This window comes from Engystomops pustulosus, chromosome 6 (genome assembly GCF_040894005.1).
Source record: "Engystomops pustulosus chromosome 6, aEngPut4.maternal, whole genome shotgun sequence".
NCBI classification, from domain to species: Eukaryota; Metazoa; Chordata; class Amphibia; order Anura; family Leptodactylidae; genus Engystomops; species Engystomops pustulosus.
In genome coordinates, this window is record NC_092416.1 from 66,366,060 (window position 1) to 66,391,042 (window position 24,983).

General features: G+C 44.9%; 1 long non-coding RNA gene across 1 annotated transcript; it reads left to right on the top strand.

Annotated features, from left to right (window-relative positions):
- Positions 1-1,986: 1,986 nt before the first annotated feature.
- Positions 1,987-14,487, top strand: LOC140065752 (uncharacterized). The gene is made up of 3 exons (XR_011848035.1): positions 1,987-2,092; positions 13,517-13,694; positions 13,781-14,487. It is a non-coding gene; the product is annotated as an uncharacterized lncRNA (long non-coding RNA).
- Positions 14,488-24,983: the final 10,496 nt, after the last annotated feature.

Consider the following 24,983-nt stretch of genomic DNA (forward strand, 5'->3'; position numbering starts at 1 on the left):
AAACCTGCCGGTCGCTGATTGGCTTACAGGTCTGCAGATCAGGGGTGTTCCTTTCTCCTTCCCAGAGTTCTCTGCCCCATGTAACACGTTGTTCTAGCGGCCATTTAGCAGAAACATGAGGGGAAAAAAAACAACTTCGTTCCCGCGAATGAGCATAAACTTCGGCTTCGTGGCGAATCGAATTTTTCCTGAAATTCTAACCGAAGTTAGAATTTCTAACCGAAGTTAGAATCATTACAATCGATTTGCCCATCTCTATTGATAACCAATATCTCTGGAATATGAGGATGCCCCATATGTGGTGGTGATTGCTGTATGGAAAGGAGGCGCCATTCAGAGCAGATCTGCATTGTCACATTTTACAGTCTATAAAATGTTTATTTTTTTTGTAATTTGGACATATGGGGGACTATTTTTTTGTGGATGAGATCCACTTTTCAGGTACGTTGTTTATGGAGGGTCCAAAAGCTAATTATAAGATTTTATTAACTCTTTCTTGATGGTGGTTAAAAAAATTAGTAATTCTTATTTATGGTTTTTAGCAGTTTTTTCCCCAGATGTTTACCGTACCATAAAAATAATGAGTTACCTTTATTCTATGGGTTGTCACGATTACGGCAATACCCCATTTATATAGCTTTTTATGGTTAACTTGTTTTGCCGAATATAGAACAAATTTTTTGAGAAATTAGCTTGTCTTTGCATCCCCATGTAACAATGGGCAGAACATTTATATATTTTTTTTATAGAGCTGTTTTAGAGCTTATTTTTTGCGGGACAAGATGTACTTTTTCTTGGTATCATGCCGTGGTAAATGTTTTTTTTAATCACTTTTTAATGCGCTTTTTATGAGGTCATATGTGAAAATTTCATAATTTTTGTGCTTTTTTTTGCCTTTTTTTTGCCTTTTTTTTACGGTGTTACCCATGCGGTTTGTTAGAGACGTGGTGATACCCAATATGTTGAGTGTTTTTTGGTGATTTTCACTTTTTTATGTTTTAGTTGATTATTGCATGGAATGTGATTCAGGGGACTTTAATTGTTTTTTAATAATTTTTTTATTTTCCCTTTTTTTTTAACTTTTTTTCACCGCTTTATTTTGTCCCAGGGTGGGACATGAACATGTGATCACTTGTTCATTGTAATATACTGCAATACTAATGTATTGCAACATATTACATAGTAAGCATGATCCTAACAGGCTGCCACTGTAGGCAGCCCTGGAGTCCTTATCGGACCTCAGGGTTGGCATTGCAACTATCAGCACCACCGTGCCCTGCATAAAGGGTCCCGATCATTGCGCCAATGCACTTTAGGGTTAAACAGTCGCAATAGTTGTGATCCCAACTGTTATTGTGGGATCCCGGCTTCCGCATACTGCTGGGATCCTACCGTGATTGCCCAGGCTCAGGAGCTCAAGGTGCAGGAATTACCTGCTTAATATGACGTAGAATCATGTCAAGGTGCAGGAAGCGGTTAATTACTTCTTCCACAATAAGACTCTGACAAAGAAGGGTATAAGTAAATGGTGCAAAGAAATAATGTTACGTTCCTCAGTCGGAGTACATGAGAGTAATGGAGCAGACAGCCGTGCATGACCGTTCTGCTCTATACATCTAAATGGAGCAGATGGAAATTGCCAAGCGCTTATAGTAGTTTTTACTCTAAAAGAATGTAAAAAACTAATGAGATTTAGTATTTTGTTGCTTATATTATGGATATTGTAATGCATTGTAATACATGTAACTTGTTACTTGTTTCTCTATCTAACAAAATCAGTAAAAATGATTGAAACAAAAAAACATCACTAAGGGATTAAAATTTGAGAATTTTCTTTTGTGGGCAAAACCCCTTTAACAGGCTTAACAGGTTTGAGGCGTATTTACTTGTGTTCGCACGCCTGATTCATTAATAACTCATGTGATATCATTTGCATTCATCTGGCTATATATATATATATATATAAAGACTTTCCAGGAGCCACATGTTACCTTGTCTGAACTACAAGATTAGATGATGGATTCCAGTTTGCAAGAGCCTTTTCAACTATATGACTTTGATTTCAAAAAACATCTGGAGGACCATTTTTCAGGTAAACCCAAAATGGTCTTTGCAAAGGATTCCTTAGTTTTTCTCAATGATAATAAAAAACCCTTTTCTTAGGAATGCTCAGTGCAAGTGAAGAATTGAGGATTTCTCATTTCTTCTCTAATATACTCTACAATACACAATTTTTGAAAAAAATGTTGAGAATGATAAGAAAGGAAATTAAAAATAACTGGGTATTTATGGTTTTAACCTTCAATGACTTTGATTTTCTGTTTTTTCACACACCCCATTCCAAAAGCGATAACTTTTTTATTTTTACACTCACAGAGGGAAGTAAGATGTTTATAAAGATGTTTATGTTTGCAGAGATGTGTAAGGGCTTGTTATCTGCAAAACAAATTGTACTTCTTAGTGTCATCATTTAATATTTCATGCAATGTGCTGGAGAGCTGGAGTGCGGTGAAACTGAAAGTGAAAAAACACATATGCAGCGTTTTTATGGCTTTCATTCTGTGCTCCAAATGACACCTCCTCTTTTATTCTTTGGTTTGGTACAATCACTGGAATATTAAATGTATACAGGTTTTATTAGGTTTTAGTAGATTTTTAAAAAATTTAAACGTTTTGTACCAAAAAAAATTGCCATTTTGCGAAAGTCCAATAATTTTTTTTACACTTTGGTATACAGATCCTAGCAAGTTGGAATATTTTGTGGTACGAGCTGGCGAATTATGATTGTTTGGTCATTTTTCTTCAAATATTAATGGATGGAAAAATGGCAAAAAAGTGGTGATTCAGAAGCATGGACACCAGTTTCCGGGCCTTCAGGGCTGGGAATAATCTTTTTATATATTTTGATAGAACAGGCATTTTAGGATGTGGCGATATCAAAAATGTTTATGATTATTTTTTAAAATATTTATAACATTTTTTTTACTGTTATTTTAGACCCTCTAGGGTACTTTATTTGTGCAGGGTCTGATTGTTTATACTATATACTGCAACACTACTGCAGTATATAGCAATTTTACTGATTGGGGCAGATTTATCAAGCTGTCTGAAAGTCAGAATATTTCTAGTTGCCCCTGGCAACCAATCACAGCACAGCTTTCATTTTACCCATGCTCATGAATATTTTAAAGGGGAGCTGTGATTGGTTGCCATGGAACTACACATATTCTGACTTTCAGATAGTTTGATAAATCTGCCCCATTATCTCTAATAGCCAGCCGTTGGCTGGAAATTGGAGATCATTGTTCATGGCATCATAGATCTTTATACATGGCAACTGATTCACCCTCCAATGATGTCACGGGGGAGGGAATTGGTCATCCAAGATGGCTGCGCCCATAGCCAGAATTGTTAGGTGTTAGACTGCAAGATTATGGCACGGGTTAGACCGCGGCACTTAACATGTTGACTTCCATGCCAGCACGGACCACGACAATAACAGGCAGGTGTCTGCTGTATTATACAGCTGACACCCACAGTATATGGAGAAAGCTCAGCCTGTGATCTCTTTCCATGCACCCTCTCCTTCTCTGGAGCACCAGGACATTATAGTATGTCCTGGTGCCAGTAAGAGTTAAAAGGTTCATGTTCCTTCTATCCACGAAATAGGACCTGGCAAGTATTACTTTTCCTCTTTTATGGTACAAATCTAGTATGGCGGACACTTTTACAACATTATATTATTTGTCTGGCTTTAGGAGATACAAAAAAAATATACTTTGACTAGATACTCAGATGTTATATTGTGTGCAGTTCATAAGGGGAATTATTCTGTTTAGGGGATAATATACTGAGTCGGTGAATTTAAATGGGCATTTAGAGATAAGCAAATTGTCCAAAATATGATTACCAGAAGCCCAAACCCAAGATTCATTTTGGGTCCAAAGCAAATTGGTCCAAACCAAGGTTGCTTCACTTGGGTAAATTGGCCTAAGTCTCCCCTATCCTAGTTCTTATGAATACACATTTTTCATAAGAATCCAATTTCGTTAACTTTTTTACAATTTTTTTTTTATTTTCCCATTCCCTTCCCCCTCCCTTAGCTCTGGGATGAAGCGCAGTATTAGTGAAATCCCATTTTGAAAGATTTATCTGAGGCAAAATGGAAAAGATTCAGATTCAATGTGGTGCCTGAAAAATTGCACATTCGTACTGAATCAACAAACCAACAAAAAGATGGGCTCATCCCTAGAGGCATCATGCTGTACCCATAGCTAAATTAATTTCAAGGATCTAAAAAGATTGGGAAACACTCTCCCAAAATAACTTTCTAATAAAATATTATAGATATGATCATGTATAAGTCTTGTTTCTTATGTGTCTCATTTTGTCCATGAGCTGGTCCTTCATAGGACACTTTATTTACCATATATATATATATATATATATATATATATATATATATATATATACCGTATATATTCGGGTATAAGCCGACCCAAGTATAAGCTGAGACCCCTAATTTTACCACTAAAACCTGGGAAAACCTATTGACTCGAGTATAAGCCGAGGGTGGGAAATGCATTGGTCACAGCCCCTGCCCCCAGTATATAACCCCAGCAGCCCCCCAGTATATAGCCAGCCAGCCCCCAGTAGTATATAGCCAGCCCCTGCCCCCAGTATATACCCTGCCAGCCCCTGCCCCAGTACATAGCCAGCCAGCCCCTGCCCCAGTATATAGCCTGAACAGCCCCTGCCCCAGTACATAGCCAGTCAGCCCCTGCCCCAGTATATAGCCTGAACAGCCCCTGTCCCAGTATATAGCCTGCTAGCCCCTGACCCAGTGTATATAGCCTGCCAGCCCCTGTGCCCCAGTATACACCCTGCCAGCCCCTGTGCCCCAGTATACAGTCTGCCAGCCCCTGCTCCCCCAGTATATAGCCTTCCAGCCCCTGTGCCCCAGTATATAGCCTGCCAGCCCCTGTGCCCCAGTATATAGCCTGACAGCCCCTGTGCCCCGATATACAGCCTGCCAGCCCCTGTGCCCCAGTATATAGCCTGGCAGCCCCTGTGCCCCGATATACAGCCTGCCAGCCCCTGTGCCCCAGTATATAGCCTGACAGCCCCTGTGCCCCGATATACAGCCTGCCAGCCCCTGTGCCCCAGTATATAGCCTGCCAGCCCCTGTGCCCCGATATACAGCCTGCCAGCCCCTGTGCCCCAGTATATAGCCTGGCAGCCCCCTGTGCCCCGGTATACAGCCTGCCAGCCCCTGTGCCCCAATATACAGCCTGCCAGCCCCTGTGCCCTGATATATATCCTGCCAGCCACTGAGCCCCGATATATAGCCTTCCAGCCCGTGCCCCGGTATATAGCCTGCCAGCCCCTGTGCCCCAGTATATAGCCTGCCAGCCCCTGTGCCCCAATATGCAGCCTGCCAGCCCCTGTGCCCCAATATACAGCCTGCCAGCCCCTGTGCCCTGATATATATCCTGCCAGCCACTGAGCCCCGATATATAGCCTTCCAGCCCATGCCCCGGTATATAGCCTTCCAGCCACTGTGCCCCAATATATAGCCTGCCAGCCCCTGTGCCTCGTTGATTTAAAAAAATAATAATCAAAACTCACTTTTCCGGCGGCCTCCTCTGTGTGATCTGTCGGTCAGCAGCAGGTCCGTGCGGCTGCCAGCACACACAATACTATTACTAAAAGGTGAGTTTTGATTTTTTTTCTTTTTTTTTTTTGAGTCGTTTTTTTGTTACTCGAGTATAGGCTGAAAAACTCGGCTTATACTCGAGTATATACGGTAGTTAGGTTTGCTTTTACCAGTTGGAATGTGCAGTGTCTTGGAATGTGCATATCACTGGGTTCAAAGAGGCTGATACACTTTACTTAGTTTATTGTATACAAGCTGTATAACATACAGTAAATGTTTGTTTCATTGTCAAACTGGTGAAACCCAGCTCGCATACCATTCTTAATTTTCCATCTACCCGACTATTGAAAAGTCTCAAAGATTTTAGTGACCATTTGCACACACATGGTTGTCCATTTCCCTTTTATAAATATTTGATGCAAATTTATTTCAACAAAAACCGTCATTCTCAATACACATCATTCTGGAACCTTTAACCTTTTATTATCACAACAATGTGTGTTGTGATAACACCATTAACACCATGGTGCTGAGAACTTAGTTTAGCCTGAGGTCTTTATTACTTTTAAGGAAATCTACCATCAAAATCCAGCATGATAAACTTGGGACACTTACTCATAGATCCAGGCATAGAATGACTGTAGAAATCTTCTTATGCTTCCGATCCATGGCCTCTTTCCTTGGCTCCTTTTTGATCTGGCATGACCAGAGAAGATAGAAAATTCTGCCTACCACCACCTAACTAAAAACATGCAATACGCAATTGTAGTTGGAAATGGTGATGGTCACAGCGTTATTAAATTATTGAAGATACAATCTAATCTTAAACAATTGTTAACCACTAGAGATGAGCGAGCACTAAAATGCTCGGGTACTCGTTATTCGAGATGAACTTTTCCCGATGTCTCGAATAACGAGCCCCATTGAAGTCAATGGGAGACTCGAGTATTTTTCAAGGGGACCAAGGCTCTGCACAGGGAAGCTTGGCCAAACACCTGGGAACCTCAGAAAAGGATGGAAACACCACGGAAATGGACAGGAAACAGCAGGGGCAGCATGCATGGATGCCTCTGAGGCTGCTTAATCGCACCATTATGCCAAAATTATGGGCAACAGCATGGCCATGACAGAGTGACAGAATGAAGCTAGATAGCATCTAAAACATCCAATAATTGACCCTGACACTATAGGGGACGGCATGCAGAGGCAGCGGCAGCAGGCTAGAGAGTGTCATGGCGACATACCCTAAATGGACTCAGGCTTCAAACCAATGGGTGGCAGAGAGGAACCAAAGGAGGTGAGCAAGAAGCCCTCAAATAATATCGGTACATGATAAAAGTTTGCCAGTATATTTTGTGGATTACACAGCAGGGTGGCGACAAAGTTAACAAGTGCCTGTATGTGGCAGTCCAAAAAAGTTTTCAAACCAGAGGAGCAGGTAGGTGGCCCTCCAGAAAAATGAAATAGATTGAGTGCCTGTATGTGGCAGTCCAAAAAAGTTTTCAAACCAGAGGAGCAGGTAGGTGGCCCTCCAGAAAAATTTAATAGATTGAGTGCCTGTATGTGGCACTCCCAAAAATTGTTTAAAACAGAGGACCGGGTAGGTGGCCCTCCAGAAAAATTAAATGCATAAAGTACTATAGCTAGAGCCAGTGGGCCCTGTCAAAAAATAGCCAGTTTCCTCTGCTTTAGTGTACAAAGAGGAGGAGAAGGAGGAAAATGAGGAGGAGGAGGAGTGCATAAATTATTCAGGTTGAGCTTCCTTCACCTGGTGGAGATTGGAAATTATGAGAAATCCAGGCTTTATTCATCTTAATAAGCGTCAGCCTGTCAGCGCTGTCAGTCGACAGGCGTGTACGCTTATCGGTGATGATAGCTGCACTGAAAACCCGCTCAGACAAGACGCTAGCGGCAGGGCAGGCAAGAACCTCCAAGGCGTACAGCGCCAGTTCGTGCCACATGTCCAGCTTTGAAACCCAGTAGTTGTAGGGAGCTGTGTGATCATTTAGGACGATGGTATGGTCAGCTACGTACTCCCTCACCATCTTTCTGTAAAGATCAGCCCTACTCTGCCGAGACTGGGGACAGGTGACAGTGTCTTGCTGGGGTGACATAAAGCTGGGAAAAGCCTTGTAAAGCGTACCCTTGCCAGTGCTGGACAAGCTGCCTGCTCGCCTACTCTCCCTCGCTACTTGTCCCGCAGAACTACGCACTCTGCCGCTAGCGCTGTCAGAAGGGAAATACTGTTTCAGCTTGTGCACCAGGGCCTGCTGGTATTCATGCATTCATTCTCACACTCCTTTCCTCTCCAGGGATGAGAGTGGAAAGATTTTGCTTGTACCGTGGGTCTAGGAGAGTGAATACCCAGTAATCGGTGCTGGAATAAATTCTTTGAACGCGAGGGTCACGGGATAGGCAGCCTAGCATGAAATCTGCCATATGAGTCCCAACGCGCAAGAATTCACTCCCCTCACTGGCCTGACTGTCCATTTCCTCCTCCTCCAACTCCTCTTCTTCTGCCCATACACGCTGAACAGTGAAGGACTGAACAATGGTCCCCTCTTCTGTCTCGCCAACATTCTCCTCCTCTTCCTCCTCATCCTCCTCCACCTCCTCCGATATGTGCTGAGAAACAGACCTAAGGGTGCTTTGGCTATCAACAAGGGAATCTTCTTCCCCCGTCTCTTGTGATGAGCGCAAAGCTTCCGACTTCATGCTGACCAGAGAGTTTTTCAACAGGCCAAGCAGCGGGATGGTGAGGCTGATGATGGCGGCATCACCACTGACCATCTGTGTTGACTCCACAAAGTTACTCAGCACCTGACAGATATCAGACATCCACGTCCACTCCTCATTGTAGACTTGAGGAAGCTGACTGACCTGACTACCAGTTCTGGTGGAAGTTGACATCTGGCAGTCTACAATCGCTCTGCGCTGCTGGTAAACTCTGGATAACATGGTTAATGTTGAATTCCACCTCGTGGGCACGTCGCACAACAGTCGGTGAGCGGGCAGTTGGAGGCGGCGCTGCGCTGCCCTGAGAGTGGCAGCATCTGTGCTGGACTTCCTGAAATGCGCACAGATGCGGCGCACCTTCGTGAGCAAATCTGACAGATTGGGGTATGTCTTGAGGAAACGCTGAACTATCAGATTTAACACATGGGCCAGGCATGGCACATGTGTCAGTCTGCCGAGTTGCAGAGCCGCCACCAGGTTACGGCCGTTGTCACACACAACCATGCCTGGCTTCAGGTTCAGCGGTGCCAGCCACAGATCAGTCTGCGCCGTGATGCCCTGTAATAGTTCTTGGGCGGTGTGCCTTTTATCGCCTAGGCTCAGCAGTTTGAGCACCGCCTGCTGTCGCATAGCGACGGCACTGCTGCTGTGCCTAGAGCTAGCGACTGATGGCGCCATGCCCACGGATGGTAGTTCGGAGGAGGAGGTGGAGGAGGGGTGGGAGGAGGAGGAGGCATAGTAGGCCCTTGAGACCTGGACCGAGGTAGGCCCCGCAATCCTCGGCGTCGGCAGTATATGACCAGCCCCAGGGTCAGACTCGGTCCCAGCCTCCACCAAGTTAACCCAATGTGCCGTCAGCGATATATAGTGGCCCTGCCCGGCAGCACTCGTCCACGTGTCCGTGGTCAGTTGGACCTTGTCAGAAACGGCGTTGGTCAGGGCACGGATGATGTTGTCTGACACGTGCTGGTGCAGGGCTGGGACGGCACATCGGGAAAAGTAGTGGCGGCTGGGGACCGAATACCGAGGTTGCGAAAGGCCTCGGTCTCTACTAGCCTATAGGGCAGCATCTCCAGGCTAAGCAATCTGGAGATGTGGACATTAAGGGCTTGGGCGTGCGGGTGGGTTGCACTATATTTTCTTTTCCGCTCCAGCGTCTGGGGTATGGAGAGCTGAACGCTGGTGGATGCTGTGAAGGATCGTGGAGGCAACGATGGGGTTTTTGTGCCAGGGTCCTGGGCAGGGGGCTGACTATCAGCTGACACAGGGGAAGGAGCAGTGGTGTGCACGGCCGGAGGTGAACGGGCTTGGTGCCACTGATTCGGGTGTTTAGCATTCATATGCCTGCGCATACTGGTGGTAGTTAAGCTAGTAGTGGTGGAACCCCTGCTGATCCTGGTTTGGCAAAGGTTGCACACCACAGTCCGTCGGTCATCCGGTGTTTCCTTAAAGAACCTCCAGACTTCTGAAAATCTAGCCCTCGCCGCGGGAGCCCTCGCCACGGGAGCTTCACTACGTGACACATTTGGCGCTGATGCACCTGCTCTGGCCCTGCCTCTCCGTCTGGCCCCACCACTGCCTCTTCCAACCTGTTCTGCTATAGGACTCTCCTCCGTCTCAGAAGCACTGTGTTCACCCGGCCTCTCAACCCAGCTTGGGTCTGTCACCTCATCATCCTCCGATCCCTCAGTCTGCTCCCCCCTCGGACTTCCTGCCCTGACAACAACTTCACCACTGTCTGACAACCGTGTCTCCTCATCGTCGGACACCTCTTTACACACTTCTGCCACTACGTCAAGAAGGTCATCATCACCCACAGACTGCGACTGGTGGAAAACCTGGGCATCGGAAAATTGCTCAGCAGCAACCGGACAAGTGGTTTGTGACTGTGGGAAGGGTCCAGAAAACAGTTCCTCAGAGTATGCCGGTTCAAATGCCAAATTTTCCTGGGAGGGGGCAGACTGGGGGGGAGGAGGCTGAGGTGCAGGAGCTGGAGGAGTGCCGATTTCGGTGACATGGGTGGACTGCGTGGAAGACTGACTGGTGGACAAATTGCTCGAAGCATTGTCGGCAATCCACGACATCACCTGTTCGCACTGTTCTGGCCTCAACAGTGCTCTACCACGAGTCCCAGTAACTTGAGACATGAACCTAGGGAGTGTAGCTCTGCGGCGTTCCCCTGCTCCCTCATCAGCAGGTGGTGTCTCACCCCGCCCAGGACCACGGCCTCTGACCCCTGCAGTAGTTGGACGCCCACGTCCCCGCCCTCGTCCTCTACCCCTAGCCCTCGGGTTAAACATTTTGAAAATGAAAGTTATAACTTTAATTTTTTTTTTACTTTTTTTTGTGTTTTTTGTTATTTTTTTGTGTTTTTTAGTTTTTAAAACCAAACGATGCTATCCTATTGCTATGGCTATTTTCTAGCCAACTATGAAAGCACACTGCTATGCCAGATGAGATGACGCTGAGTTATGAAAAAATAAACGTAAAATAAAAAGGAAATGGCAGACTGTGCCTAATTGAAATCCAACCCCTAATAAATTTTCCCACTTCGGTCTTTGCGATGGATATGTGCGTCACTAAGCGCTAAACACAGCGGTCGCAAGTCTCACTCCAAATTCCTCACAATTGGCTAGTATATGCACTGCAGCAAGGACAGCCACCAGCAGATCAACCAGAAATAAAATATATATAACACTATTGTAGGCGTAAGTAAGCCGTTTGGATTCTCCTTTGGCTATTTTCTAGCCAAGTATGAAAGCACACTGATGAGATGACGCTGAGTTAGGAAAAAATAAACGTAAAATAAAAAGGAAATGGCAGACTGTGCCTAATTGAAATCCAACCCCTAATAAATTTTCCCACTTCGGTCTTTGCGATGGATATCTGCGTCACTAAGCGCTAAACACAGCGGTCGCAAGTCTCACTCCAAATTCCTCACAATTGGCTAGTATATGCACTGCAGCAAGGACAGCCACCAGCAGATCAACCAGAAATAAAATATATATAACGCTATTGTAGGCGTAAGTAAGCCGTTTGGATTCTCCTTTGGCTATTTTCTAGCCAAGTATGAAAGCACACTGATGAGATGACGCTGAGTTAGGAAAAAATAAACGTAAAATAAAAAGGAAATGGCAGACTGTGCCTAATTGAAATCCAACCCCTAATAAATTTTCCCACTTCGGTCTTTGCGATGGATATGTGTGTCACTAAGCGCTAAACACAGCGGTCGCAAGTCTCACTCCAAATTCCTCACAATTGGCTAGTATATGCACTGCAGCAAGGACAGCCACCAGCAGATCAACCAGAAATAAAATATATATAACGCTATTGTAGGCGTAAGTAAGCCGTTTGGATTCTCCTTTGGCTATTTTCTAGCCAAGTATGAAAGCACACTGATGAGATGACGCTGAGTTATGAAAAAATAAACGTAAAATAAAAAGAAACTGGCAGACTGTGCCTAATTGAAATCAAACCCCTAATAAATTTTCCCACTTTGGTGTTTGAGGTGGATATGTGTGTCACTAAGAGCTAAACACAACGGTAGCAAGTCCCCCTGCAAATTCCTCACAATATGGTACTAGCTGCACTACTAGTGCCAGCAAGCCCAGCCACAAGCAAACAAAAAAAAAAAAAGTATAACGTTATTGTAGCCCTAAGAAGGGCTGTTTGGTTCTTGGAGAATCACTCCTGCCTAACAGTAATCTACCTGCACACTAACGCTAACCCTGACCAGCAGCAGCTCTCTCCCTAGCGGCATCCAGACACAGAATGATCCGAGCAGCGCGGGCAGCGGCTAGTCTATCCCAGGGTCACCTGATCTGGCCAGCCAACCACTGCTATCGACGTGTAAGGGTACCACGTCATGCTGGGTGGAGTGCAGAGTCTCCTGGCTTGTGATTGGCTCTGTTTCTGGCCGCCAAAAAGCAAAACGGCGGGAGCTGCCATTTTCTCGAGCGGGCGAAGTATTCGTCCGAGCAATGAGCAGTTTCGAGTACGCTAATGCTCGAACGAGCATCAAGCTCGGACGAGTATGTTCGCTCATCTCTATTAACCACCAAAGATGTGCTGCCAAAGATAGCAGCTTATATAAACCCCCACATAGCTCGACCCACCAAGTTCCAAACCCCCTATTGTCCTATGTCATGGCATCCACCCCCCAAATGATCCAATCTCCATTTTCTATCCCCTCCCAGCCCTGATGTTCATGTCTGCCCTCCACCTAGCTTTCAGCCCAGTTCCATGCTCTCATTACAGGCTGTCACAAAGCCAGATCAAAAGGGGCTAGGTTAGCTACCCAGGCTAAAAGTTAATTTTAGAAGGAAGGAGGCCATGGATAACACATATACGAAGAATACCACAGTCACAGTGCCTGGGTCTATAAGTAAGTTTCCTTGGTTAATGAAATTGATTAAAGTTTTGGACTTCATTTGTCTTTGAGGTTGATATATGAGGCAGCTTAGCCTGCTGGGTTTTTGTGACTTTTAACTCAAAAGTTGAGCAAAATTTAAAAACTCTTCTGCAACACCTCCTAAAGTTTTTTTTTTCCTTTCCAGGTCTATAGTTTATTTGCAACTTTTTAAATCATAAAAGAAAAAAAATGCTAAGATAAATGACCCCATCCTGGTGTTTACAACACAGGACAACTAAATTGATGATTGTATAACTAGGGTAGGTATGTCTATACCCAATATGTGTTTGTTTCTTTTAATTCTTAAATCTTTGGGAATTATTTTTTAATTATTGTTAATATTGTTTTTTTTATAGTACAGGCAGACCTATAGGCCACTACTAAATATCTTGGCTACCATGTTATAACTCTGACATTTATTAGGGAATCCAACACTATCAAAATCTGTTAGATGCATATGGATCCTGAGGACTCTCCTCCATTATATTATTAAATAAGTAGCGGTAAAATCAGCAATTAACGAGTTACAGTCATTTATAATAAAGAAGAATAATTGGAGCTTTCATTATTTTTAAGTTTGTGTTTTGTATTTTCTTGAACATACAATAAATTTGCCCTTTGATAACCGTATATTCTGTCACACCTTACATTTAACAGGTGTCACAATGTTTTCTAAGATATATTTTTTTATCAACTTAAACTTTCTTTTTAAGGTCATAGTAAAGAAGGTCTCTAGATTGACCTCAGCGTTGGTTGTCTAGTTGATCACTTGTCCACAGCCAATAAGTATTTTAAAGAGACCATAGTTTTAAAGGCCAGAGAAAAAGATTTCAAGGATATGAAAATACTGGTGGACACAGGAAAGCTTCATGTGCAGAAAGAAGCAAACAGGTGAAATATTAGTTATTTTGGAACTCAACCTCTTGCCATCCTTTTCATGTTGACTGAGAATTCTTTTTGTTTCAATTATTCCTTAGTGACCTCGGAAAACCAACAATTCAAAGCCTTTTAAAAATTGACCCTGAGAAGGAAAATATGACAGAACCAAAAACCTTGCCACCAGCGGATGCTGTCTTCACTGCTGGTCTTCTAGATATTACCAGCAAAGACGAAAAGAATTCCTTAAAATTGGTCAGAAAGATCAGCAAGTCTATAAAACTTGGAGGACACCTCCTGTTATTTGAGGTTATAAATGCAACATATATGAAAGTTGGGGAGGAAAAACTCAATGTATTTAACTACAATGAGGATTTTGTTAGGAAGGCTCTCACTAAAGAAAAGTTTATTATTGAAGATCAGATGAAAACAGTTGAGACTCCCCATGTTAAGAGTCTGATATTTCTTACAGCCCATAAGGAAAAATAGTAACATACAAGGTCAGCATGTCTTTAATTCATTTGCAATACATTTAAATATAAGAAATAATCAAATAGTCTTGAAAAATTATGCAATATTCTATTTTTAAAAACTTTTGTGCTAATACTCAGTCTTATCACTTAAACACCATAAACATTATTTTCTTTCTCATTGTTACTCTGTTCTTTATTTACTTTTTAGTTCTATAAAAGACAACCCATATGGTGACTTACTTGATGCAGTTAAATAAAATAAAGCATTAAACTTTTTGTGTCTGTTGCTTGTTGATTGGGAAGTGGTTGTATTTTTGCCAATTTATAAGCCACTAGCTGCATCCCCCAGCTTTTCCCTGGATAGTAACTAACTGCTCTTTTCTATAACCAAATAGAATGTGTGACAAAAAATATTTTATATCTATCTCTGTATTTATCTCTTCATCTATCTGTATATTTATTTACAAGTAAAGAAAACATTAAATTCTTCATTGTACATTCTTTCAATATCATCCATTTTTTGGTCGTAACAGTAAATATTACAGATAAGGGTCTTTCAACAAGTCTGTATACGAAATCCACAGACAGGAACAATCAGTTATCCTAGGTCCATGGTGAATTCATTACTAGAGATGAGCGAGCACTAAAATGCTCGGGTGCTCGTTATTCAAGACGAACTTTTCCCGATGCTCGAGTGCTCGTCTCGAATAACGAACCCCATTGAAGTCAATGGGAGACTCGAGCATTTTTCAAGGGGACCAAGGGCCTGCACAGGGAAGCTTGGCCAAACACCTTAGAACCTCAGAAAATGATGGAAACACCACGGAAATGGACAGGAAACAGCAGGGGCAGCATGCATGGATGCCTCTGAGGCTGCTTAATCGCACCATTATGCCAAAATTATGGGCAACAGGCGATGACAGAGTGACCGAATGAGGCTAGATAGCATCTAAAACATCCAATAATTGACCCTATATAAAGACTATAGAAGACGGCATGCAGAGGCAGCGGCAGCAGCGGCAGGCTAGAGAGTGGCATGACTACATACCCCAAATGGACTCAGGCTTCAAACCAATTTTAAAAATTCCTTTTGGCGAGGATAACGTGTAGCACTGTATGTATCAGTATTTTGCCTGGTTAAGGCGGCAGAGAGGAACAAAAGGAGGTGAGCAAGAAGCACTGAAATGATTTCCTATGTGAACAATACACTCACCGGCCACTTTATTAGGTACACCTGTCCAACTGCTCGTTAACACTTAATTTCTAATCAGCCAATCACATGGCGGAAACTCAGTGCATTTAGGCATGTAGACATGGTCAAGACAATCTCCTGCAGTTCAAACCGAGCATCAGTATGGGGAAGAAAGGTGATTTGAGTGCCTTTGAACGTGGCATGGTTGTTGGTGCCAGAAGGGCTGGTCTGAGTATTTCAGAAACTGCTGATCTACTGGGATTTTCACGCACAACCATCTCTAGGGTTTACAGAGAATGGGCCGGTGCAGAGCTCTTCCGGGGCCGGTCCGCACTCCCTCCCTTCAACTTTTCATCTAATCTATAGTACCTGCATCGTACGATGCAGGTACTATAGATTAGTACACAGATGCAGCGCAGCACTGCTGCTTCTGCGTCTGTGTATACACTCAGTGGAGGAGCGCTGACACCTACCAGATGTCAGCCTGCCTCCATGTAGCTCCGCGGCTTGATGTGAGAGGCGCGGAGCAGTGACGTCACTATCCCGCGCCTCTACACCAAGCTGCTGAAGACCGGGGACGAGACGAACCTGCGCCATAGAGGTGAGTATTATGGGTTTTTTTTGTTTAAATGATAGAATTGGGACATTAAATCTTTATCTGGGGCGGGGAGGGGGACATTATTCTTTATCTGGGGCTGGCGGGGGCATAAATTATATGTCTGGGGCGGGGGGGGGGCATTATTATTTATCTGGGGTGGGGGGGGCATTATTCTTTATCTGGGGCTGGCAGGGGGCATAAATTATATGTCTGGGGTGGGAGGGGCATTATTCTATATCTGGGGCATGCAAGGGGCATTGATTATATGTCTGGGGGGGCATTATTCTATATCTGGGGCATGCAAGGGGCATTGATTATATGTCTGGGGGGGGCATTATTCTATATCTGGGGCATGCAAGGGGCATTGATTATATGTCTGGGGCGCGCGAGGGGGGCCTTATTCTATTTCTGGGGCTGGCAGGGGGCATTGATTATATGTCCGGGGGGGGGGGCATTATTCTATATCTGGGGCTAGCAAGGGGCATTGATTATATGTCTGGGGGGGGCATTATTCTATATCTGGGGCTAGCAAGGGGCATTGATTATATGTCTGGGGGGGCATTATTCTATATCTGGGGCTAGCAAGGGGCATTGATTATATGTCTGGCGCGGGGGGGCATTATTCTATATTTGGGGCTGTCAGGGGGCATTAATTATATCTCTGGGGCGTGCGGGGGAGCATTATTCAATATCTTGGGCTGTCAGGAGGCATTAATTCTATGTCTGGAGCGAGCTGGGTCCATTCATTCTTTTTCTGGGGCTGACTGGGGCCATTAATTCTTTTTCTGGGGCTGACTGTGGCCATTAATTCTTTTTCTGGGGCTGACTGGGGCCATTAATTCTTTTTCTGGGGCCGACTGGGGCCATTAATTCTATTTCTGGGGTAGGCTGGGGCCATTAATTCTATGTCTGGGGCAGGCTAGGGCCATTAATTCTATGGGGGGGGGGTTAAGGGGGTTAAAGGAGAGAAAGAAGAAATAAGATATCCTATACTATTACAGTATGTTACATTATGGGGCACTATTTGTGTGGTGCTAATATTTCAGGGGGCTCTATTACAGTATTTGGGGCACAGTATTAGTGGTAGCAGAAGAAGGGACAATGGGAAAGTGCAGAACATAAGACGTCTGTGCGGTAAACTCTGCAGGAAAGCTGTGTACCTGGAGGAAGAGACAAGGTGATGGTGGAACTATTGGAAAAGATGAGGAACGAGTACAATCCGGGGATACGTCACCTGATGTCACTGGATGCAATAGGTGAGGATCTCATGTGTTTTTTGTAGCTGTATATGATACATACTGATTTTTTTCATGTTCACTTCTGTTTATATATGTAGTATTATAGTAGTTATATTCTTGTACACAGGGGGCAGTATTATAGTAGTTATATTCTTGTACATAGGGGGCAGTATTATAGTAGTTATATTCTTGTACATAGAGGGCAGTATTATAGTAGTTATATTCTTGTACATAGGGGGTAGTATTATAGTAGTTATATTGTTGTACGTAGGGGCAGTATTATAGTAGTTATATTCTTGTACATAGGGGGCAGTATTATAGTAGTTATATTCTTGTACACAGGTGGCAGTATTATAGTAGTTCTATTCTTGTACATAGGGGGCAGTATTATAGTAGTTATATTCCTGTACACAGGGGGCAGTATTATAGTAGTTATATTCTTGTACATAGGGGCAGTATTATAGTAGTTATATTCTTGTACATAGGGGGCAGTATTATAGTAGTTATATTCTTGTACATAGGGGCAGTATTATAGTAGTTATATTCCTGTACATAGGGGGCAGTATTATAGTAGTTATATTCTTGTACATAGGGGCAGTATTATAGTAGTTATATTCCTGTACATAGGGGGCAGTATTATAGTAGTTGGCTTGTATATGGGAGAAGGTATGGTAGTAGTTTTATTTTGTATATAGAAGGCAGGATTTAATGTGTTATTCGAAATGTGTTATTGTAGCAATATTCTTGTACATAGGAGGCAGTATCAATATATTCTTTCTCTGAATTGTATATGTATGGCACAGGGGAAAGGTATTTAAGGCTTATCGGGTCGTGTGTTTGCATCATTTACTGAACGACAGGTCACATTCTTTGCACATTAAAGTCACTTAATGCAAAACAAGAACATCTTTTCCAGTAATGCCATCTACCAACAATTTGTCTGTTATAACCCCATCCACATTATCTGACCACACCCACTTGTTTTGACTCTGCCCATAAAATGGGGCCACTTTCATAGTTTTTCCAGGGCCATTTTAAATTCCCAGTCCGCCCCTGGGTGTGGGGAATATTTTCTTGGCACTCTTTGGGCCCCTTGGTACCAATTGAGCATCGTTGGGCATCGCCACAGCCTACCTGAGTATTGTTGCTGACCATGTCCATCCCTTTATGACCACAATGTACCCAACATCTGATGGCTACTTTCAGTAGGATAATGTGCCATGTCATAAAGCTGGAATCATCTCAGACTGGTTTCTTGAACATGACAATGAGTTCACTGTACTCAAATGGCCTCCACAGTCACCAGATCTCAATCCAATAGAGCATCCTTGGGATGTGGTGGAACGGGAGATTCGCATCATGGATGTGCAGCCGACAAATCTGCAGCAACTGGGTGATGCCATCATGTCAATATGGACCAAAATCTCTGAGGAATGCTTCCAGCACCTTGTTGAATCTATGCCACGAAGAATTGAGGCAGTTCTGAAGGCAAAAGGGGGTCCAACCCGTTACTAGCATGGTGTACCTAATAAAGTGGCCAGTGAGTGTAGGTTGACGGTATATTTAGTCGATAACACAGCATGGTGGCGACAAAGTGACCAAGTTCCATAACATATCTGGTGAAACACCCGAAAAGGGGACGACATGTGGAGGCAGCCATGGAGACGACTTCCATGATTAAGAGCGACAGTATTGGGCATCCATATTGCACTGCTATGATTGCAACTTCAGGTCTCCAGCATGGCGGCGACAGATGCGCCGAGTTCCATTATGTATCTGGTGAAGCACCTGAAAATTCTGCCTGACACAGCTCGTTTGATATGGGGATGATGTGCTGTATTTCCTCTCGCGCTCCAGCGTCTGTGGTATAGACAGTTGAAAGTTGCGCATGGAGACATTGGTGGACTCTGTGGAGGATCGTGGAGGTAAAATGGACAGGAAACAGCAGGGGCAGTATGCATGGATGCCTCTGAGGCTGCCTAATCTTGGGATGGAGCTGGCGGTCCGCTGCCAGGCGAGCTTTCTCCTGTCCAAGCCCCTGTCTTTTGGCTCCTCCCCACCCAAAATGGGCCTGGGGGCCAGAAGCGTTAACTTTGAAAAAATTAAAATTTTCAAAGCAAGCGGGGTCGTTTGAATATTTCATCTAAGAATAATGGAATAATATAGCGGTTCTATTTTTAATTGTTTTTTCGGAAATGGTTCCATGATTAAGAGCGACAGTATGGGGCATCCATATTGCGCTGCTATGATTGCAACTTCAGGTCTCCAGCATGGCGGCGACAGATGCGCCGAGTTCCATTATGTATCTGGTGAAACACCCGAAAATTCTGCCTGACACAGCTCGTTTGATAAGGGGATGATGTGCTGTATTTCCTCTCGTGCTCCAGCGTCTGGGGTATAGACAGTTGAAAGTTGCACATGGAGACATTGGTGGACGCTGTGGAGGATCGTGGAGGCGAAATGGAAATCTTTTTTCAAATCTGAGAACCTGCTACTAAAACTATAAACCTTCTAATACATGTAAAAAATAACCAAACATAAAAAATATGGAAACAGAAATAAGACAAACGGCCAACGTTTTCTAGAAAAAAACCCGTAAAGCTTAAGACTTAAAATTGACTTAAAACTAGAGATGAGCGAGCACTAAAATGCTCGAGTGCTCGTTATTCGTGACAAACTTTTCCTGATGCTCGAGTGCTCGTCTCGAATAACGAGCCCCATTGAAGTCAATGGGAGACTCGAGCATTTTTCAAAGGGACCATGGTTCGGGAATAACATGTGTTATTTAATTGAAAAACAATGTCTTCTGATAAGTTAGCAGATGTATGCAAACATCTGCAATCTATTCTTCACTGTTCCACGCGTATATTATCTCCCGACAAGTTAGCAGATGTGAAGAACAGTGAAGAATAGAATAAAAACAGTGAACACAGGATCATTTAAAGGGGTTGTCCGGGACCTAGGTTCTCCTGACTACTGTAAAACTACATGTGCCCTGACTAACATTCTAATATACTTACCGTTCCTGAAGTGGCTGGTTCCGCTCGGTCCGGAGCCGGTCACGTGACATTGCATCTTCTTCTGTCTTCTCTTCCGCTGACGTCACATCCACAGCTCTCTTCACCATTCGTTGCCGCCTCCGGGACAGATAGGCGGAGTCTTCTCCCCTTGTCACAGGGATGGGCCGTCTTCCCCTCGTCAGCGTCTTCCCGGCACATGCGCAGTAGAGGAGACCACTGCGCATGCCCGGAGTATATAGTACTTTGCCATGCCAGGGTGCGCATGGCACGTCATCGCCTTCGTCCGCCACCGCATATTCTTGTCTACTGGACTCATGTTCACTTATGTCATGGGAAGGTGATCAAATATGAGCTTCCCACAACTCATATGTGACCACCACCATGACATATGTGAACGCACCAAAATATATGCACAGTCCCTTATGTGATTTTTTTCTTGGGCTGTGGCTGGCCCCATGTAATGGAGAGCATTGGCAAATATGAGGTCCATTTAATATTTTTGTTTTGTGACAATCCTCTCAATTACATATGTGACCACCCACATCCCAAGACAAAATGTATACAAGCACTGAAATAATTGCAATTACTTGCACACTGCTCATCAGAGTAATGGAGCAGACGGCCATGCATGACCGTTCTACGGCGCACAGTGAAAGCCGTAAAGCCGTCTTGGAAACCTGACTGACACTTTGCTAAGGAAAGAATCAGTAGCTGGACAGGATGAAATATTCTCTGTGCACTATGTAGGAAACAGGAAGGTGTAGTAGGCGGGATGCAGCAGAGCCTGGAAGGTGTAGTGCGCGGGGTTGCCAGCACCGTGTAGGCTGGAATGGGTGGATACACTCCCTGCTGTGTTTACAGCACAATGCACTGTGGGGAGTGTAGTTTCTGCAGCACAAAAATGTCCATACAGGAAGCTGAGATTGTAAACATTTGCAGGCTGATGTGTAACCCCATATGCAGGGAGGATTCAAAGTTTGAACCAAGGTAAGGTATGGTCATTAGGGTGATGATTGATGACTACTGGGAGCATCTGGTGAATTTTTATGGTCCCGGATAACCCCTTATCGGGGAGCAGCGCAGAGAGATCGGGGAGACTTCAGTGGAAGAAGAGGAGCGGATCCCGGGACAGCGTATCTCCTGACAAGTAAGCAGATGTGCAGAACATCTGCAATCTATTCTTCACTGTGTTTTTCACTGTGTTTTTCACTTAAATGATCCTGTGTTCACTGTGTTCACTGTTTTTATTCTATTCTTCATTGTTCTTCACTGTGTTTTTTAAATTAAATGCTCGATCTCGAGCAGGGGAAATACTCGTCCGAGCAACGAGCTGTTTCGAGTACCTTAATACTCGAACGAGCATCAAGCTCGGACGAGTATACTCGCTCATCTCTACTTAAAACCTAAAATTAAATTTTTTCCCCAAAACAAGCTAAATGAGCAGCTAAATTATACTACAAACAGAAACTACAATCTCTCACGAAAAAACTATCTCGACATCACTTAGGCTACATTCACACGGACGTATAAAAACGGCCGTATACGTACCGTTTTTTTACGGGTTACATACGGCCACATTCATTTCAATGGACAATACGTCCAACCATTTATATTGCCGTTTTTGACACTGGAGTGTACGGACCGTATACTGGCCGTATAAAAATATAGAGCATGTCCTATTTTCTCCCGTATTTCAGTTCTGTATGCCCTAAAAGTCTATGGGCATGTATAAAATACGGGTTAAATACGTGCTGCATACGGATGAAAAACGTCACGTATTTATACAGAAATACAGCCTGTAGATACAGGACTGGAGAAATACAGCCCAGGTTAAAGTGTTAAAAAGTTATTACTAGAGATGAACGAGCTTGGGTGCTCGTTATTCGAGACAAACTTTTCCCGATGCTCAAGTGCTCGGCTCGAATAACGAGCCCCATTGAAGTCAATGGGAGACTCGAGCATTTTTCAAGGGGACCAAGGGTCTGCACAGAGAAGCTTGGCCAAACACCTGGAAACCTCAGAAAATGATGGAAACACCACAGAAATGGACAGGAAACAGCAGGGGCAGCATGCAGGGATGCCTCTGAGGCTGCTTAATCGCACCATTATGCAAAATTATGGGCAACAGCATGGCGATGACAGAGTGACCGAATAAGGCTAGATAGCATCTAAAACATCCAATAATTGACCCTGACACTATAGAAGATGGCATGCAGAGGCAGCAGCAGCAGCGGATGGCTAGAGAGTGGCATGGCGACATACCCCAAATGGACTGAGGCTTCAAACCAATTTTAAAAATTCCTTTTGGCGAGGATAACGTGTAGCACTGTATGTATCAGTATTTTGCCTGGTTAAGGCGGCAGAGAGGAACCAAAGGAGGTGAGCAAGAAGCAGTGAAATGATTTCCTATGTGAACAATAGGTTGACGGTATATTTAGTCGATAACACAGCATGGTGGCGACATAGTGACCAAGTTCCATAAGGTATCTGGTGAAACACCCGAAAAATGAGCCTGACACAGCTCGTTTGATAAGGGGACGACATGTGGAGGCAGCCATGGAGACGACTTCCATGATTAAGAGCGACAGTATGGGGCATCCATATTGCGCTGCTATGATTGCAACTTCAGGTCTCCAGCATGGCGGCGACAGATGCGCCGAGTTCCATTATGTATCTGGTGAAACACCCGAAAATTCTGCCCGACACAGCTCGTTTGATAAGGGGATGATGTGCTGTATTTCCTCTCGCGCTCCAGCGTCTGGGGTATAGACAGTTGAAAGTTGCGCATGGAGACATTGGTGGACACTGTGGAGGATCGTGGAGGTAAAATGGACAGGAAACAGCAGGGGCATTATGCATGGATGCCTCTGAGGCTGCCTAATCTTGGGATGGAGCTGGTGGTCCGCTGCCAGGCGAGCTTTCTCCTGTCCATGCCCCTGCCTCACGGCTCCTACCCACCCAAAATGGACCTGGGGGCCGGAAGCGTTTACTTTGAAAAAATTATAATTTTCAAAGCAGGCGGGGGCTACAAACAGCACTTCTAAGAACCTTTTGTATAAGATCAAGTGTAGTACTGTTCTTATAAGTAATTGGCTTGGTTATGGCAGTTATTCAGGTTGAGCTTCTTTCACCTGGTGGAGAATGGAAATCCTGAGAAATCCAGGCTTTATTCATCTTGATATGCGTCAGCCTGTCAGCGCTGTCAGTCGACAGGCGTGTACGCTTATCAACACGCTAGTGGCAGGGCAGGCAAGAACCTCCAAGGCGTACAGCGCCAGTTCGTGCCACATCTCCAGCTTTGAAACCCACAATCTTTCTGTAAAGATCAGCCCTACTCTGCCGAGACTGGGGACAGGTCACTGTGTTTTGCTGGGGTGACATAAAACTGGAAAAGGCCTTGTAAAGCATACCCCTGCCAGTGCTGGACAAGCCGCCTGCTCGCCTACTCTTGTCTTGTCCCACAGAAGTACGCCCTGTGCCGCAAGCGCTGTCAGAAGGGAAATACTGTTTCAGCTTGTGCTACAGGGCCTGCTGGTATTCATGCATCCTCACACTCCTTTCCTCTCCAGGGATGAGAGTGGAAAGATTTTGCTTGTACTGTGGGTCCAGGAGAGTGAATACCCAGTAATCGGTGCTGGAATAAATTCTTTGAATGCGAGGGTCATGGGATAGGCAGCCAAGCATGAAATCTGCCATATGCGCCAGAGTCCCAATCGCTCTGCGCTGGATATCTGGATAACATGGTTAATGTTGAATTCCACCTCGTGGGCACGTCGCACAACAGTCGGTGAGTGGGCAGTTGGGGGCGGCGCTGCGCTGCCCTGAGAGTGGCAGCATCTGTGCTGGACTTCCTGAAATGCGCACAGATGCGGCGCACCTTCGTGAGCAAATCATACAGATTGGTGTATGTCTTGAGGAACCGCTGAACTATGAGATTTAACACATGGGCCAGGCATGGCACATGTGTCAGTCTGCCGAGTTGCAGAGCCGCCACCAGGTTACGGCCGTTGTCACACACAACCATGCCTGGCTTCCGGTTCAGCAGTGCCAGCCACAGATCAGTCTGCGCCGTGATGCCCTGTAATAGCTCTTGGGCGGTGTGCCTTTTATCGCCTAGGCTCAGCAGTTTGAGCACCGCCTGCTGTCGCTTAGTGACAGCACTGCTGCTGTGCCTAGAGCTACCAACTGATGGCGCCATGCCAATGGATGGTAATTCGGAGGAGGAGGTGGAGGAGGGGTGGGAGGAGGAGGAGGCATAGTAGGACCTGGACCGAGGTAGGTCCCGCAATCCTCGGCGTCGGCAGTATATGACCAGCCCCAGGGTCATACTCGGTCCCAGCCTCCACCAAGTTAACCCAATGTGCCGTCAGCGATATATAGTGGCCCTGCCCGGCAGCACTCGTCCACGTGTCTGTGGTCAGGTGGACCTTGTCAGAAACGGCGTTGGTCAGGGCACGGATGATGTTGTCTGACACGTTCTGGTGCAGGGCTGGGACGAGACATCGGGAAAAGTAGTGGCGGCTGGGGACCGAATACCGAGGGGCGGCCGTCACCATGAGGTTGCAAAAGGCCTCGGTCTATACCAGCCTATAGGGCAGCATCTCCAGGCTGAGTAATTTGGAGATCTGGACGTTGAGAGCTTGGGCGTGTTGGTGGGTTGCACTGTATTTCCTCTCGCGCTCCAGTGTCTGGGGTATAGAAAGCTGAACGCTGCGCATGGAGACATTGGTGGATGCTGTGGAGGATCGTGGAGGCGAAGGTGTGGTTTTTTCGCACGGGAGGT